Consider the following 16,675-nt stretch of genomic DNA (forward strand, 5'->3'; position numbering starts at 1 on the left):
GAATTCGCTCTCCCACGGTGCTCGTAGTGGCTGGGCTCCAAGGCCTGAGCGCTGGAGTCATTCGAGGCCATTTGTTTCAGGCTCCGCCAGCCCACCTCTACGGCCGGGTTAGGGTGTCCAATGGTGGGTGATCTCCAGACCCCAGGGGTTCCAACGGCGGCCAGGCCCGGGGTGAGCCCAGGCAGTCGGACCTCGAGCGAACCGAATGCAGTGCGCCCCGCTTCTCGGAGGCGCAGGGAGGGGCGCTCAGCGGGAGGGTGCGCAGCGGGAGCGCCCGCCCGCCGCCAGTGGCTCCACTCCAGTCCGGCCGGCTAGCTGGAGCCGGGGGCGGGGAGGCCGGAGCGCCGCCCCGCCAGCGCGCCCCGCCCGTGGGAGAGGAGGGGCTGCGGCGCGCCGGACCACTGGAGGCGCAGCACCGCCGCCGCCACCGCTGCCGGTGCTGGGGACCGCGGCTCCGCGCACAGGCGGCGCCCGTGCCTCCGCTCCTCCGCCAGCTCGCGCGCCTGCTGTTTGCCGTCTCCCGTCTCCCGCCTCCCGCGGTGATCGCCGCAGCATCCGCCGCACTGCTACCCGCCCCCCAGGTAGGTGTCCTAGCTGTAGAGGGGATGCTTGGGGCGGACACCACAGTGCCCGCAACGCGGCCCGGGGCATTGTGCACGTCCGGCGGGCCGAGGACCCCAAGAGACGCACTGGTGATCAGACGTAGCTTTGGGCCCCTAAAGCATCGCGGACCCCTGGAGGCACCCCATCGAGATTGCTTGGGTGACCTGGAACTGGGGGTGGTATTGTCAGTCATTAGCGCGGCCAGGGTGGGAGGGGGCGTCTGTGTCACGGTGCCGACTCGCCGCCCTCCCTCCCCTGGTTGCCGGGGAATTCCGGCCGGCTGGCACTCGCGCCCGCATTCCCCCGCGCAACCCAGCGCCCCAGTCCCCCACCTCCAGGTTGGCTGGGATTGAAGCTGAAGCCGGGAGAAGGACTGATGTAATTGTCAGCGGAGAACCGAACCGGCGCGGGTGAGAGCGTCCGCGCCCGCGCGAGCTAACGCCTACGCCGCACCTTTCAGGGAATCCGGGGAGCCAAGAGGAGCTGCTGGGGAAGTTGTGCATTGGGTTTTGTTGTGCGCGTGCACTGCGGACTGCCCTCGCGGGGCACCCCTGCCCACCCCCTGCTGGCGCCCCTGCAGCCCTCTCTGCAGCCTTCGTCCACGCTCGTGGCTAGGGACGAATCTGCCTTCCCTGGTTCAGATCCGGACAGGGTTTGCATTGCAGTCAAGACGTGCTTCCCCTGCAACGAGCCGGGAGCTGCCGGTTATGAGATCGTGTCGCCGGGGATGCTGGGGGAGGAGGGGATGGGAAACCTGGGGAGGAAGCCGGGAAGAACTAATGACACCAGCAGATTTTTTTTTTTTTTAAGCCTCTACTGTATATAGACACAGCCGCAAGCCAGCTTTTAAGCTGTTTTTGAAAAGTTATGACCAGATACTGATTTTGTGGCAATTCTGTAATATCCCGAAGGGTTGCTTAAACTGGAGAGCTAAAGCTTGGGGAAAGCATTACATAATGGATATGAAGCAAAGGACACAAAACTAAGTGAACCTACTGGGTTGCCAGATTATTTCTGTCTTCCGGACAAAAACTCCTACATGGCCTTTCCTAAGAATTTTCATTTTAAAATCACTGGGCTAGATTTATCAAATTGTATATTATAGTCAATGGTGATATTTTCCCAAAGTAGCAAAATAATCTTTCTTAAACATTTTTTCTTAAATTAGAAAATTGCATGTTAATGAAGTTATGTATCACAGAGCTGATTAATGAATGTAGTTTTCAAAGGAAAAAATAAGAAATTTCCCATCTTATACTATAATTAAACTTTGTTTTCCTTTTGTTAGTTTTTGTTTTTATTTTGTCCTTCTTCCACATTCCCTCACTTTGCTTTTTTGGAAGCATTTCTACAGTTTTGGGTACTGCAACTTCACAGCGTTGATATTCCTCTCTAATGTTACAGCATTGCAGATGCAAAGACTAATAATAAGTGAAAGGGAAGACCTCGCAGTAACTCTGGGAGTGAGCAGGGTTCCCAAGGTCAAAGGGAAGCTGCAGTGTAACTCAGCTATAATCACCTAGGAGAATATGCACAACCCTCATTGGGTTGTAAAAAAAAGGTCTTGATTGGTGGAATGTCATTCCTATTATACTTTACCGCTAGACTTAATGTATTTTCCCTAATTTTTTTTTTCCTCAGAATAAATACAAAATATTTTGAAATTTTAAATCCTGGCTTTTAGGAAGCCTTTTAAAAAATCCCGGTTTGCTTGTACTTTCAGTTGTGATGTTGATAATATAATTACACATTCAGTAGATGGGTTATTACCTTTGGGGATAAATTGGTTTCATATGATAAGGATTTCTCCTATGTCTCGTGGCTCTAGTATGATGTAGTTTTGTAGGACTTTGCAGGATCATGTAATATATGTTTTCTTATCCTTAGGTTGATTTACCCTTTTTTTTTAAATTTTTTATTGTTGGCTGTTCAAAACATTACATAATTCTTGATATATCATATTTCACACTTTGATTCAAGTGGGTTATGAGCTCCCATTTTTACCCCAAATACAGATTGCAGAATCACATCAGTTACACATCCATTGTTGATTTACCCTTACTTTAACTTTACTCCAACAAGAAGGATAAAGTCCTTTTAAGAGGAAATGTTTGTGGTTGGAGGTTTGTAGTAGTACTGCAGATAGAGAATTAAGTAAAATTGTAAGTAGACAAAAGTTTCATGTGACTACTAATAACTATTAGATTAAGAAGAAGATTTAAATTTTATTAAAATGTCTTGGTTAGCTACCATTCAATAATCATTCAGTGGATAATTAGTTATTGAGTATCCACTGTGTTCAAGAGACTGGTCTAGGCACTGTGGGAGACACAAGTAAGAATAAAGGGATGTCTTTGCACTCAAGTGTTTATAGTCTGGTTGAAAAGATAATAAATTCTCAAAAGAGGGATTTTTTTTTTCCTGCAAGGGCTAAGTAATCATTTTCATTTTGAAAACCTCTGTAAAGGGTTTTATACTATCCATTCACTCATCACTGTATCACAAAGATTCATTCATTCATGCTGTATGTTCATTGACTTTTCATTGTCCTACAACATTCCATTACGTGTCCTGTAGCACAATGTTTTTCTATTCTCCTACCAGTGGCTATTCATTTGTTTGTTTTTCATTTTTTATAAAGCACAGTGTTGCTCTGATCATTCATGTTTCCTGGGGCATATGTGTGACATTTATCTTGGGTAAAAATAGGAATAGAATTGTTGGTTTGTATAGTTGCACGAATATTCAGCTTATTAGGTATTGTCAAATTATGTTCCAGAATAGTTGTACTAATTTATTACAAATGAAGGAAAAAAACACTAAGGAACGAATACAAACAGCTGTTTATACATGTATATGTTGAAACACACAGTCTTTTTTTTTTTTTTTAAAGCAAGAGATTGATGAACATAAAACTTAGGATGGCAGCTGTCTTTTGTTGGAGATAACACAGGGGAGAACACATAGATGGATGTAAGTTATTGGTAATGATCTAGTACTTGGGTTTGGTGAAAAGTTCATAGGTGATTGTTACATTTAAAAAAGAAAAAGAGGATTATGCATGGATCAGTTATGATGATTTTAAAGTTTTAAGAAAAAAAGAAAATAAGCACTACAGTTTTGTCACAAGACAATAGGCTTCTGTAGCAGAAGACCCACAAGATGTCAGCTGAAAGATGAGGAAGCTGTCCCTGTTTAAATACATGCCAAGAGGAGGATGAGTAGGAAGTGGCCATGCCAAGAAGAGGAAGTTTATCTCAAACTGAGGAAATGATATGAGCAGAAGTGGAGGAAGCCATGAGAAATTTTCCAACAGTGAACCACTCTGTGGTATTTATAAAATAAGTCTAGGGGGCTGAAAGATGAAGGATGGTGATAGGGCAGTCAAGAAAGGACCCCTCCTCAGCGCTGCAGATAGGGATAAATGTTCTTGAGTTTGGAGAAAAAGAAAACGAAGAATGGATTCAAAAACACAGGGGGAAGAATTCTAGTCTTATGATACTAGGTAAAAAGAGAAGAAAAGAGGGTTGGGGTTGTAGCTTGGTGGTACAGTGCTTGCCTAGCATGTTTGAGGCACTGGATTTGATCCACAACGCTATATAAAAATAAATACATAAAATAAAGGTATTGTATCCATATATGACTAAAAAATATTTTTTAAAAGAAGAGGAAGGAGTTAAAGATGTTTGAATGTAGTGGTATTGGCCAAATTACATTGGTATATTTGTGTGCATGTACAAACATGTAACAACAATCCCATCATTATTTACAACTATAATGCACCAATAAAAATATGGAAAGAAAAAAAATGAAATAGGGAAGCTGCAGTGGAGTTTTAACTATGGTTAAGATACAACAAGTATGGAATTAATAGATAAGCAAGCTGTCACTGGAACACATGGACTTGGTGTTCTGGTGAGCAGTTAGGACTCTCACATCAGAGAATATGACCCTCTACTGATGTATGCGTGTGTGTGGAGCAGTCTGAGAGGTAAGATGATATAAAATCCTTTTGTGCTATTATTTACTGACATAAATGAGGTAATTAATATCTTGGTTAAGGCACGAAGATGTCTCAGCATTGACAGCGAGGCGTGGAGTTCAGGAGCTGAGTGCTGAGATCAAGTCAGTAGAATTGAATCAGGTTGGTTTCCTGTGGTGTGAGATTTTGGGGGCAGGAACGGAACGTCTGATCCTTAGTTTCTGCATATCTAAAATGAAGATAGTAGGTAGCCACCTGACATGGGCACAGGTAGCAGGATGAAGGAGGGACTAGAACCCTTAGGGGTGATGTTTGCTTTCCTACTGTTGCTGATCACATGTTGCAAGATAACAGCACATTATATTCTCTCACATACACCCCCTTGAAAAAGACCTTTAAATTCTGTTTATTATGATAAAGAGTTGCTTATGCTTTCCTGTAAGGATAAGGATAAAGGCCCCCCCCCCCCCCCGCCTTAGGGTATTCTGGAATAATATAAAATGTCATTTTGACTGAATATTATTTCAGGCAGTTAATTATTTCATAAATATTGTGATAGGTTTTCAGCATTTTCTTATAGTCTAAAATTCTTTCTGATTTTGCTTATGTTTCTTGACATCTTTTCATGATCTCTAACTCTATTTTCTTTACTGATTTTGCATCAACTGTTATAATAATTGATGACTATCATTGTCTCCAACAAAATCCATAGCCTTTTCCCAGCATAGTAATTTGGAAAACATCTTGCCAGTAGTCCCACTCAACAGAGGTTAAATGGAAATGTGGCTGCATCTGTGATTAAAAAAAAAAAAAGAATGATGATCTCTTAAGAATGATGATCTCTTATGGGGAAAAAAATGTGTCATTTACCATTAATTCAGAAGTTATCAAAATCCCTAAGAGCAAAATTATTGATAGCTTTTGTTTTGGGGGGCTGATATCCACATCCCTCCCTAAGCTACTATTCCTTACATTCCCAAAATGGATATGTTTAATGAGTTGAAATTCAGAATGGACTTAATAGCTTAGGTTAAAACAATGAAATAAGTTAATTTTAGGAATAACTAAATTTAGGGATAGCATGAAGTATATCCCAGTTATTGAACTTGGTTGTCTGCCATTCTGGCATGGTTCTGACTTTTCATGAACTTGGAGGCATTTTTTCATCTTTTTTTTTCAATTACTGAACCCAGGCTGATCACTTTCAGAGAGGTAACTAAGGTCTGTTGGTGTCAAAATGACATGGGTGCATCTAGTGCCTGTCTTATTCATCCAGCCAGTGTTTGCTGAGCATCAGGTGTGTGCCGGACACTGTATTAATTGCTGATCACAAACACATCTGCTCTGGAGGATCCAGCTGAAACAGGATCCACCCAAACCAGTCATTATTGAATACGTAGCCATGTATGTGGGGTGGCTCTGAGTGGGGTTTTGGAAGTATCTGTTATTTTCTTTTGTTTCCTAAACTTTATCTAAATTTATGTTTAGACCTTCTTGAGTTTTGAATGCTGTAGAAAAAAAGTCAGCCCTTGCAAAGAATAGTTACTTTAAATGTAATTCTAGTTTATTGTTTTTTCTTAAAGCAGAGAAGGCTTTAAGCTTTTGGTAAGCCCTCTTGTCATAAAGGCATTTATATGTTATCCAAGAGTAACCAGACAGAGGTTAGGGAAGGGACAATTGGATGGGCTAATTCAGAGTTGTTAGGAATGGAATAGGATTTAATGTTAAATTGATTTTTAAAGGAAAAAGTAGAAAATGGAGATAATTATTAAAAGACCCAACTTAGGTACTATAAGGAATTGAGTATTTTGAGCCATGATAGTCTCAAGATGAAGTTAAGTTCTTGTTGGGTTAGATTAGCTGTCTGTTGTGAGTTTGTGTTCATTACCTTTGTGTATGAGTGTAGTTATGGTATTAAAATCACTTATAATATAAATATTAAAAATCTGTAAATTATAAGGGTTATGTTAAGAAGGTAGTGAATTATAGGGAGTAGAAAATTCCAGTGATTTCTTCTGACTATGGTTTGGTCCATTACTTGAAAGTAAAAACTACACTGTATGAAAAAAATCCCATTTCACAGGGCCAGTGTCTCAGAAAAATCTATAGGAAGCTGACCAAAGGCAGAGCTAGGAGAGGAGTCAAACACAAGTAGCTTAATATCCAGTACTATTTAAGGGGTAAATGGGCTAGAGAAAACATTAAGTATGAAATTTAACTATTAAAGTAAGTATAAATAAATAAATTTAAATAAGCCAAAATAAGCTTAAATAAATAATATTTAAATAAAATACTGGAAGACTGTCATTTGAATAAATTTCACCAGTATATGAGACTGAGTGCAAAGAATTCATAATTAATATAAAAATTATCTTCTCCTTTAGAAATGATGGATTATCTCTTTCTGTTCAAGCAAAACTGCATGTCATTTTATAAAATATATAAAGAGGCTGGACATAGAGGTGCACTCCTGTAATCCCATTGACTCAAGATGCTGAGGCAGAAGGATTCTAAGTTCTAAGCCAGTCTGGGCAACCTGTCTTAAAATAAATATTATAAAGCACTGGGAATGTAGCTCAGTGGTAGAGTTCTGTGGGTTCAGTCCACAGTATGTTTGATAAACACACACACACACACACACAGAAAATAACCAGATGCTAGAAATACTCTTATTTGCTAACTGGCCTGATGCTTGAATAACCTTTACATTTGACTCACAAGATGTTAAGGCTAAAAACAGTTTTAAAAATCTTCTATTCCAACATCTCCCATTTTTACAAGTGAGTAAACAGAAGCCCAGAGACTTGTCCAGTGAAGCCTAGCCCTTAGTGTAGATCTGGTTAGAAAAGAGTGTGTCAAATAGTTTAGTTCTGTCATAGGTCACAGGAAATAAAGCTCTTCCCTAAATTAAAGAACTAAGGGTAAATGAATTAGAAGTGAGCCAAAGCAACAACTATAGTAGGATATTAATCTATCATTCTTCTCAAGTGACTGGCATAGAAAGTTAAATCTCTCTCTCTCTCTCTCTCTCTCTCTCTCACACACACACACACACACACACACACACACACACGCGCGCGCGCGCGCTCTAGAGAAAAATGACCTTGTGCTAGATGCTTCCTCTATCTCTTTTCCATATGCTAATAAAAGAAAAAAATAAAAGTGTAGGGGGAATTGGGTCAGGAATAGAACATTAACTTTTTGTTTTTTAATCTTGAATCTTACTGAGGCAATTTTCAGTATAGCACTTGAGACAGATCTATCTACCTTTTTGAAAAGAGTATAGAAATAGATGGGAGAATAACAGTAGTCTATTTTTAGAATCTTTTTTCAAAAGTCAAACCTAAAATAAACCTGGCCTCAATTTCAAGCTGTAGTTTTCTTTCTCATGTTCTAAACTAGAGCCTAAGTTTTATTTACTTATTTATTTTTGTTGTGCTGGGGATTGAACCCAGGGCCTGTCACATTCTAGGCAAGCATTCCTTTACTAAGCTACATTTCCTCCAGATCCTTATTACAAATATGAGGAGGTTTCCTTGATTTTTTAATACATAATACAATGTTACCACATGTAACAAATTTATCAGCTACTAAAGTTTGCCAAATGAAGTATCTAAAAGAGCATATTAAAATAAATAAATTTTGTTACATGTCATTTCTGGAGCTGAAGTTGAAAGTCTGATTTTATTTTAAAATTATGATATTTTTGCTCTTTGTTTATCTCTAGCAGCTAGACAAGCTTTTGCATATTCTCACTCCATCAGGCAACACATCTGAACAGTTTTTTTGCCATATAATTTCCCTAGAATAGAAAAAGTAGCACAAAGTAGCACAGTTTGAATGGCATGTTGATTATGAAAAGACATTAATGAAATTCTTTTTGATCCTAATAAACTTCAAATTTAAACCAGAACTTTAAAGGGAGTATGAATTCTAACATAGGCCAAGCAAGTAGAGGGTTCACATGCAACTCTCTGAATCAAGGGAGAACAGAGCAAAATCCACGTGAACTAGTAAGGAAGCAGGAAGGTCAGCAGAGGAGGGGTGGATACTGTATCCCTGTCTGTCTTCTAGTCTCATTTCAAGAAGTGCCAACAGAGGAAATAACAGGGTGAGTCTGAGGTCTTAAGGAGATTAGACGTTAGGGAAGGTATCTGTCTCTACCATTAAAAAAAAAAGTCTTTAATAAACATCTAAACATCTAGAAGAATACAAAAGTTGTAAGATAAGAGATTGATTAGTTAAACTCCATTGGAGAAAAACTCACATGTGTAACAAGCAGAAGATAAACGTTAGTATACTAGAAAGATACTACTTACAATATTCTTAATATCCAAAGACCTCCTATGTATCAAGAAGAAAAAATGACTGATTAGGACAGGGGCAAAGGACATGCAGAAACAGTTCACAGAAAAGGAATTACAAATAACTGATGATGGGAGAAATGCCATTTTACACTATTTAGCCTATTGGTTTGACAAAAGTCATGACATTTGCTAATATCTTATGGTGGCAAGGCTTTGGGGAAACCAATGGGCTCATACATGGTTGGTAGATGAACAAAATGGTAAAGTATGTATTGATAGCAATTTGGTAAATCTACCAAAATTAAAAATTTACCTCGCTTCTCACCCCAGAAACTCTAAAATATTTGTCTACAGGTGTATTTATACTTTGTAGATGGAGTTTGACAAAGAGACTTATTATAGAATTGTCTAATAGCAAAAAATTTAAAAGAACAATTGGCCAAATTAATTAGGAACAGAAACAAAACTAGATAGCTGTTAAAAAGAATGAGACTACTCTATATTTGCTGTTATGGAAAGATTTGTAAGGTAATAAATCAAGGTATAGATTAGTAGATGGCCATTTGTGTTAAATATGAATATGTGATGTGTTTATGCATGTAACTGTGAACACTGTCTCTGGAAGATTACCCAAGAAACTGGTAACTGGGAGGGTGGGGTAGGAATGGGAGGGACACTTTTTTTTTTATTTAACTGACCATTTAAACACCTGAACAAATTATCTGTTCAAACCAAGATAGGCGTTTTTTTTTTTGTTTGTTTTGGTTTCTTGAGGATCATTTGTGCTGATCAAGTATGTTGAGTACTTGTGACCAATAGAATTTCTCTGCAACTATAGGACTCATTCTGTGTTAATAGAAGAATGTAGTATTGCCATAAATAATCCTCAACAGGCAAAAATTCAGAGAAGGGACACTGGAAGTATCCACCCTTTGGAACACAGTTGGTATATTTTTGTTCTCCCTACAGGCTCTGCTGTTGTTACTGTGCCCCCTGCTACCAGGTCTCACTGGGGGAAAGACTCAAGAACCATGAATAGGACCAGAGTGTGGAGAAGAGCTCAGGTAGAACAGAAGACAGTGGATGACAGAGGACAGAGGGTGGGACAGCATAGAAATGGGGATAGTAACTGCTGTGCTAACTCCATCAAATGCAGCTTACAGACGCAACATAAGAGAAAGCTATTCTGTAGGTCACAGCCTTTAGATCATCTGCTACCCCAGAGGTTTGGTGTGGTGTTGAGGAATCTGCAATTTCTAAAATGACCTTTGGTTCTGGGAGCCAGTTCTGGCAATCACTGATCTTTTCCAACCCTCTTGTTGTAGAGAGAGATTATCTCTGCATCTCTGGAAATATTCCTCCCCTGACCTACTTTATAGTAACTTCCAGAACCTTTTGTGGAGTCTACTCTCTCCCAGACACATGCTTCTTAAGAGTGATCATTTCATCATGTCTTAGTCCACTTAGAGCCTGCAAAGAGGTACCAAATATTAGAGTCTAGAATAGAAGAAAAAGCAGAGATAACACCTGAATGGTTAATGGGTGCCGCAGTCTGGCTGGGCACAACTAACCGAGCTGCCACAAAGCACTTGTATATTCAAACAGCAACTCTTTATTCCTGAACTCCACCAGCACTCCACGCACACTTCCCGGGAACTCTCCCAGCTCTCCACCGGGTTCCGCGCCAACTCTCTCAGAACCCCGTGAGAACTGAACGGGAACTCCAAAGTAGTGGGCGCCCAAGGCAGCAAGAGCCGCCCTATTGCCTGACTGCAAAGGTCTACTATACAACTGAATACACAGCTTAACTAACCATCATCATCTCAATGGCTCGCTGGCGTCACCTTTCAATTATTCCCTCTAGCAAAATGCCAGGCATCATTCCGACTGGCTGTGGCCCTCAACAAATGGGTCATTGCTTTGGGAAGAAAGATCAAATGCTGATAGGAATTGAATAAGCAGTAATAAGAATAGTTATGAGTTATACAGAAGAAAAGGAAAAGCTTGGTAATGATCAGAGCTATTGTGCTACAAAATAAATTTTCTGAAAGAAGTAAAAATAGTCTAATTATTATAATTAATACATGTTCATTCAAAGTTAATGGACATCACTCTGCATTGGAATCTGTAATTTTAAATAAGAAATGATACTGATGGGCAAGGAAATGTTACCTCAGTCTCTTTTAACCTCTAAGCATGAAGTTAGGATTAAATATGTATGTATGGATAGCATTATACATTAAATATACATTATACATTAAATATGTATGTATGGATATCCTAATCAATTAATTGGGTAAATAATATGCATATCTTTTCTTTGTGTAAGTTCTGATTTTTTGGTGGTTACATTCTTTTTCAAACAAGTTTATTTGGGAAGTTGGAAGAATAGTCAGCTGGTAGCAGCATGCCATAAGAAGCTTTCATTGTCACAGAATGGTGACACCTGCTTTGGATGGTAAAGTTTAGAATGAGAAAGTTCAGAGATGCTCACACCACAGAAGAGAAGACACTGCAGTTACCTTTGAATGCTTGGCTTCTTGGAGGACATATGGAAGTATCTGAAAAACCATCCTATGTCTTTCTAGGGCTGTGGAAATTTCAGGATGCATTTGATCCTGAACTGTTGTACCTTGTATATCTAATTTCTAGTTGAATTTTGGGAGCAGCTATAATCTTACATGAAGGAACACACATTTAACTGCATTTCTTTTGGAGAGACAGTGGCATATAAATGCATGCAAACATGGTATTGTGCTAGACGCTTCTTTCTCCTTGCCACACATGCAAGTTGTTTCAGTAAATCCCTCTGTGAAAACAGCCTTCATCTTTTTGTTGTGATGTACCCTTCTCAGAAAAGCAGTGTATGTTCGACAGGAAGAGACCTGGAATGGTATTGTGGATGGATACCCAAGTTGTATTCCTAGCTTCCTCCTTTACCAAACAGCTAATCTTGGGTCAGTAATCTCTCAGTCCTATGTAGACAGAAAATATAAGCATCACTACATTAAATTTCCATTTACCAGTTGGATACAGTGATGCATGCCTGGAATCCCAGTGGCTCAGGAGGCTGAGGTAGGAAGATTGTAAGGGTCCGGCGAACGTCGGAGGAAGAGACCACCAAGAACCGGCTCATGCAACAGCAAAAGGGGTTTATTGAGGATCCAATCCAGCGCGCTGGGGCTCCGTGCTCACTCAACAAGGGAGAGCGGCTCAGAGCCCCGAGCAGAGGTTAAGCAGTGCTTAAGTACACTTTTTGGGGAGGGCAGGGGCTTTGCATACATCAGAGCAAATCATCATGAGGCACGGGAAAATCAAACAACAATTCCTAAACATGATTAGTACGTTCATTGGCAGGAACAGGTCAGGCGGGAGTGATAGGTCAATCCTAAGAAGGGGGGTACATTCAAACTGATTGGTTTAGGGCCTGAGATGCCTACGTGCCAAGCTGCACAGGGTCCTAGGTTATTTATCTACTGGACAGTCCCGGGAAATGTTTTAACAGCTACAGGAATTTCAGGTTTTGGGGGTAGCATAGGAACTTAACAATACCTGGTCCTTTACATTTTATCTCAGGCTTTGCAGCTTAGAAACTTTACAATACCCGGTCTTTTACACTTTAACTTCAATTTCTTTTACCCTTACAAGATGAGAAATTCAAAGTCAGCCTTAGCAACTTGGAATCTAAGCAACTCAATGAGAACCTGTCTGTAAATAAAATACCAAAAAGGCCTGGGGATGTTGCTCAGTGGTTAAGGGGACTTGGGTTTAATCCCGGGTATGAAAAAAAAATTTCCATTTACCCGTTCATTGACAACTGATTTAATGGTAAACTCCTCCCCTGGAGTGTTATAAAAATTCAAAAGGCCAGGCATGGTGGTGAATGTCTGTAATCCCAGACTCTGGAAGGATGAGGCAGAAGGATCATGAGTTCAAAGCCATCCTCAGCAACGTAGTGAGACCCTAGGCAACTTAGTAAGACCTGTCTCAAACTTTAAAAACAAAAACAAGCAAACAAAAATGGGCTGGGGATGGGGCTCAGTGGCAAAGTACCCATGGGTTCAATCTCCAGTACCAAAATAAATAAATAAATAAATATTAAAACAACGTGGAATTCAAATACAAGTTACCATTTCATTACACTCAGCTCAGTCTTTTTTTTTTTTTTTTGTAAATGGTCCACATTATGGTGCTTTGAAAATTACTTTGTTATTTGTGGAAAGTCTGAGTAGAAAATCCCTATTTCTGGCCAGTTTGGACTACCATAGGCATCTCTCAACATAGTCAGTGCATCTCTAGCGGCTCCTGCAGGTGTCCTTCCCTCTGTCTACCTGGGTCTTTTTCATCCTCTCAGCCTTTGGCTGTTGCTCATTCCAACCTAGGTCTCTGTTTCCCTTTACTTCTAGCTTACAGTGTCTCCCAGTATTACAAAACCCAAGGGCGGCTGCTTTTCCCCCTACCATTCCTGCTTCTTATCCCTGCACTACTGTGGTCCTCCTTAGGTTGCCTCACTGTGGTTTTGTTGTTCCAAGCAGAAGTGAGCTCCTTTACTAGGATCAGACCCTTCACTATTTCTTTGTGTCTTCAAAGCTCCTTAGACATTTGCTTAGAGTGAAGGTCCCTGCTCTGCAGCTCCTTGTTTTCCTGCCATCATTAAGGAAAGAATTGATACTTTTCCACAATTGATACTTACCCCATTAAACACAACCCCCCCCCTTTAATTTTAAGTCTTTTTTGTAATTTTTTTCCTAGAATGATTTATATAATACACTTTAAAAAGTTGCTCATAGAGACCATAGCAGTGGAGAGCCTCCTCTAAACGATGCTGGTGACTGAAGGTTAATAGTGCCCGTTCTTCTTCATGCTTAGAACAAATGACTTTGGGGCTGTAGAGGTGGGCAGCCCTACTTACTTCTTTACCAAATAATCCCAAAATTCTTCATGGACTCATAGCCAACTTTTGCTTTTTTCCTCCACTAGTGGTCAGGCCTCTGATACCTGTTCATATTGCCCTTCCCTTGGTGAGTCTTTTCTTCTGACCACATGAGAAACATTGTTCCAAAAAGTAATTTTATTTCAGATACATCTTCCAAGTAGAGGATAAAGAGTGTTTCTTGCCTCTTATTTTGCTGAAGCTGCTTTTCTTTTGCTCAGAGGTTCATTTCCACATAGGTCCCTACTGTTAAGATGGCACAATGACTCATTTGGTACTAAGTGAATCTGGGATAGGACCTTGTTCCTAGACTGTAAGAAGGTTTACACTGACTACTGGAATATTGGAAATGAATTATTCTGACATTCTTTAATCCTTTCACTTTTCTCAAGATCATTAATTTGTTAGACAAGATCTTTTTTTGAGCACCTACTATGTGTTAGGCTTGCTCTGAAGTCAGAAAAGGCTCTGCCAGCTCTCATGGAGCTTACATTCTAATTAAGAGAGACATCCAATAAAGTACATGTTTTTGATACCATTAAGAACTATGAGGAGAATAAAAGTGGCTGATGGGACAGAAAGCAGTCATTGAGTTGGTAGGTATATTTGTGTCACAGGTTGGATGACTTAAAACAACAGAAATGTTTTCTCTCATAGTTCTGGAGCCTAGAAATCTGAAATGAGGCAGATTATTCTTTGCCTCTCTGGGATCCCTGGCATTCCTTGGCTTGTGGCATCATAACTCTGGTCTCTGCCTCATTCTTCACATAGCCACCTTCCTTGAGTCTCCCTGTCTGTGTATCTCTTTAACTGGCAGGACATCAGTTATAAAGGATTGAGGGCACTCCCTACTCCAGAATGACTTATAATTTGACTAATTACCTCTGCAACGGCCATTTTCAAATAAGGCAACATTCTGAGGTACTGGAAATTAGGACTGCAATGTATCTTTTCAAGTGATACAATTCAACCCATACAGTGGATTTATATGGGTGGACTGTCCAGGCAAGGCCATGTTAGGTGGAGACCTTTGAGCTGAACCTGAAATGTGGGAAATTCTGGATGCAGATCCCTTCTGGACAGAGGAAAAGGCAATTGAGCGGCCAGGGGAATGAGCCTGTTGGAGTCTAAGGTATACATTAAGTTTTGCACCCTTAAAATGTATAAACAAAATGTCTGTTTGTACAGATATTTTGGGCAAGTAACTTTTGGGCAAGTAACTTTTATGGTCAAAGTTAATAGGATTTTAAGATTTTACTTTTGAACACTCTTGATTACTTTTACTTTTGGTCAAAGACAGTTTTTATTTAAAAATTACCTGCTGAGAAATCAAATCTACTAGCAGTGACTAATCACATTTTAAGAATTCTATTCATTTAAAGTGAACTTTGCATTTTAATAGTAAAATTCTTCATCACTGTACGTAGGTTTATTAACCTAAAAGCCTTAATTCTAACAACATCTGAGAAGTAAGCCAACCTTGTAATAGTTGCGATTATTTTCTAGTGGTAAGAAATTAAGGATAACTATAGTCTTGAAAAGCCTAAGATGTTAAAAATAGCGATTTTTGAACAAGATTACAATGTTGTTGTGGTTGTGCTCTGTAAGTAGCACTAATTTGATTTAGGTTCCATGTTTATGAAAATTCTTTGATTTAAAAAGTATTTAAAAATCTATGTGGAAATTTACATTTCTCAGGATTGTTAGGAAGATTTTATATTAAGCTGTTAACACCTTTTAGTATTTATAGGTAGATAGGGTAATTTAAAATATTATAATATTTAATGTAATATAGACATTACAAAATATGTATTAGCACATTGTGTATGTATGCTGTAGACAGAATGCTGATGTAAATACAGATATGTTTTCTCTAATGCAGAAAAATCACTACTTGGAGATAACAGGCCTCCATAAAAAGCTCTAAATGTGAGTTCAAAATGTTCATGCAAAATTAGATTTTTATAGTAATGGCTACTTGGGTAAGGCTGTGGGTTTCAAGCATAGACTGGGACCAATCCTACATGATTCAGATCCTGGCTTTGTCTAGCTACATGACCTTGAATAAATTTTTTGACCCTTCTCTGCCTTAGTTACCTCATTTGTCAAATGGGAAATATAAAAATTAGTACATATCATGTAGGGTTGTTGGGAGGATACAGTGAGTTAATTCACGTGTGTTTCTTAGAACAGGGCTAGTAGTGCTATATAAGTGCTAACTATTTTTTTTACATGCTAATTAAAAATTAGATACAGTCATTAATTTGGAAGACTTATGTAAAATGGAAATATTGCCATAGTGCCTCTTATACTTTATTATAAATCAGAACCTAATTTGACAGTGAAAGGAAATTGTCAAGACTCTGTCCTAATATTAATAGCCTGCTAAAAGTATTTTAAATGCTTACCTGCTTAGTACTTATAGCGGTGACTGTGTTCAAAAGATTGTTAGATCTTGAGGGAGAAAAATGATTAAGTTTTTGATCCTGTTGTCAAGAACCAGCCCATCCTACAGGAAGGGAAAGACATGATTTTGTATAATATGGTGTGTAATAAAGTAAAAGTGTGATTTAATGCTGTGAGGACCTCTGGAGGCTGGGAAGCATGCAGGGAGATGTTGTGTCTTAGAGGACCAGGGATGGAAATTTAGGAACTGATGACATTTTGGAGGAACAGGAAGAATAAGAGGAGAAATCTGAGAGAGAAAAAGAATAGTCAGATTAACTGGTGAAAGACTGAGAATCATGTCCCAGTCAAGAAAGGGAAGAATTCCTAGGAAAAGAAATGGACGTTCACAAATATTTCAGAAGTATCAAGGGGGGTGAGGATTAAGAAAGATTGGAAAGTACT

General features: G+C 39.5%; 1 protein-coding gene across 15 annotated transcripts in view; it reads left to right on the forward strand.

The window, feature by feature from the left end:
- Nucleotides 1-423: 423 nt before the first annotated feature.
- Nucleotides 424-16,675, forward strand: part of Osbpl6 (oxysterol binding protein like 6) — a 201,431-nt gene continuing 185,179 nt past the window's right edge. For 13 of the 15 annotated variants that reach the window (XM_058580224.1, XM_058580225.1, XM_058580221.1 and 10 more), the window contains exon 1: nt 424-581. The gene's annotated coding sequence lies outside the window, so the exon portion shown is untranslated. Of the gene's footprint in view, nt 582-9,648; nt 9,957-16,675 lie in introns of those variants that run through there. The other 2 variants (XM_058580229.1, XM_058580228.1) reach the window with 2 other exon arrangements.

Source organism: Marmota monax, unplaced genomic scaffold, assembly GCF_021218885.2.
Source record: "Marmota monax isolate L192 unplaced genomic scaffold, Marmota_monax_Labrador192_F-V1.1 WCK01_AAM20220418_F8-fsc00007, whole genome shotgun sequence".
Taxonomy (NCBI): domain Eukaryota; kingdom Metazoa; phylum Chordata; class Mammalia; order Rodentia; family Sciuridae; genus Marmota; species Marmota monax.